At 38.9% G+C, this 2,600-nt stretch overlaps 1 protein-coding gene across 1 annotated transcript in view; it reads left to right on the top strand.

Annotated features, from left to right (window-relative positions):
• Window positions 1-2,600, top strand: part of CCDC62 (coiled-coil domain containing 62) — a 42,351-nt gene that overhangs the window by 13,976 nt on the left and 25,775 nt on the right. The gene's annotated exons all lie outside the window — the stretch shown is intronic.

Genomic DNA, 2,600 nt, shown 5'->3' with positions numbered 1-2,600 from the left:
TTTTTTCAAATAAAGTGGAATTCTTAATTTTAATCTCTTGTGATTAAGATAGGAGAAATGCAGTTTTCTACCACTAGAGGTCACTATTTCTGTTATTTCTAGGATTGCTGTGTTTCAAAGCAATACTCTCCTATACAGCATGCACACAGCTAAAGATACATATATAAAGATATACATATATTTGGATGTATACATAAAGATACATATATTTGTGGCTTTACAGTTGAATTCACACAATCTTTGGATCAGTGTATATTTGCCAGGCACTCTGTTAGTGACCAAGGCCCACAGAGAATTTAGTGTTACACAAATGCTATGAATAAAATGCTATGAAAGGTCAGAAGATGGAGAAAAATTTACAAGATATTTTAATAAATATCCTCCTTTTCTTTTGGTTCATCTATTTCTACTCTTTCTGTTAGGTATTATTAGGTGAAGTATATGTAATTTGTTAGCTAATACTCCAACAAATCCATTTTGTGAAATAATTTTTTTAATCATTTCCTAAGCTGATTTCTTAAACATTTTTTCTGCTCAAACCACTGTCTCAGAACAATTTTTGTACGCTTAAATGATAAAAGTGAATTATGCCTAAAAATAATTTTTAAAGGCTTAACATGATAATATGCTCTCAGGTGCCATGGCTGAAAATTAACACATTTTATTTGAGATTGGAAGATGCCTTAGAAATGTACTTTTAATTCAAAACTTCATTTTCCCTCTTACTGAAGTTTTCACATAGGCTTAGAGACAGGTTTCATTTGTCCATGTTGCTTATAAGAAGTTTTTTTTTAAAAAAACATGCTAGTTTACATTTCTGTGGTCCTGGGAGTTCTCTAAGACTGCGTGAAGGTCTTTCAGGCAGTGAAAGGCACAACGGCTTGACTGGAGCTCAGCAGGTCCAGACAGCCAGCGCCCCTTCTTTATGCTGCTGTCCTCAGGCTGCCTTGCTCAGGCAGGTGTCAGCAGAGAGTTCCGTATCTCTTTGTTTTCAGTAACCAACATGTGAAAATAGGCAGGCCCACTCCACTGTGGTCCCTAGTGATCCAGCCATGGAGGAAAGTGTCAGATCTAAGGAAGCAGTTCTGTTTTATGCAACAGTAGATGATTCTAAAGACAGTTAAGGCAGTACTGAAATACACTTAGCATCGCCCTTTCGATGCCAGATAAAGTCGTTAGCTTTTGTCTAGGGGGCCGTGCTGTGCCCTAAAGAAGTATCTCTAAACACTGGGAAGGCACCAGCATGTTAGATGCTGTTGAAAATGAGAGGTGGGTAGAACAGAGAGCAGCCAGGAAGCCTAGAGGCCGATAGGCATCACTTCCCCTGTGAAAGGAGCTATGGCCCCTCTTTTATTGTTTTCTCTGTGCATAGGATTGAATTCATACAGACTAAATGGGGCTTCATAAATATTGCAAGTGCACTGCTGTTTTAGGCTTTTGTTATGGTGTTGACTCATCTAATGCAAGGAAATCAATTCAGAAATGAGGAGACGTAGTAGTTTAAACCCGAGGCAGTAGCTTTCACTGTGCCGTGTCCTCCGTTCTGTGCATGTGGATTACCTTTTTGAAATAAGATGATACTGCAGGCCCGGGTTGGAAGGGCTGAGCATTAAGCGTGTTTGGGTAGGAGGTGGTGGCTTTTCACAGGTCACTCCTCGTGCTTTATTCCACCTGGCCCTGCTCTGATTACCAGCAAGCACTTGGCAGAAAACCTGTCTAGGTAGAGTCTCCGTCCCCAGCAAAGCTCATGCCTTTGTCCTTGGATGGTTTCTGTGATGTTCCAAATGTAAAGCAATGATAAAATAAATATTTGTATTCTTCATCCAATAGAAAAATGACACGTGGAAAAGAACTATTAATAAACCATAGGAGTTGCACATTTCGATTTAGGCTGCATCTGATTGACTCAAAATCCATTCATGTAATAGAGGGCCATTTTGTGCATTTCATTTGAACTTCTTATAAATATAGTAGGTTCTTTTAAGGTTAAACATTTATTGTTGCTCTCTCACTTCTGAGTGAATGAAATGATTTCTCATTAAGCATAATACTAATATTTTTTTCTGGTGCAAGACTTCACATAGCACTTCAGATCTTTCTTTTCTGTGGGTTCTCATTTGCCAAGTTCTGAACCCATTTTAAAAATATTGACTTCGCATCATCTCACATGCTAGTAAAGTAATGCTCAAAATTCTCCAAGCCAGGCTTTAGCAATACGTGAACCGTAAACTTCCTGATGTTCAAGCTGGTTTTAGAAAAGGCAGAGGAACCAGAGATCAAATTGCCAACATCCGCTGGATCGTGGAAAAAGCAAGAGAGTTCCAGAAAAACATCTATTTCTGCTTTATTGACTATGCCAAAGCCTTTGACTGTGTGGATCACAAAAAACTGTGGAAAATTCTGAAAGAGATGGGACTACCAGACCACCTGATCTACCTCTTGAGAAATCTGTATGCAGGTCAGGAAGCAACAGTTAGAACTGGACATGGAACAACAGACTGGTTCCAAATAGGAAAAGGAGTACGTCAAGGCTGTATATTGTCACCCTGCTTATTTAACTTATATGCAGAGTACATCATGAGAAACGCTGGACTGGAAGA

Source organism: Bison bison, unplaced genomic scaffold, assembly GCF_000754665.1.
Source record: "Bison bison bison isolate TAMUID 2011002044 unplaced genomic scaffold, Bison_UMD1.0 scf7180017864160, whole genome shotgun sequence".
Taxonomy (NCBI): Eukaryota; Metazoa; Chordata; class Mammalia; order Artiodactyla; family Bovidae; genus Bison; species Bison bison.
The sequence above is the reverse complement of the archived record's forward strand: the minus strand, read 5'-3'. Positions and strand labels throughout refer to the sequence as shown.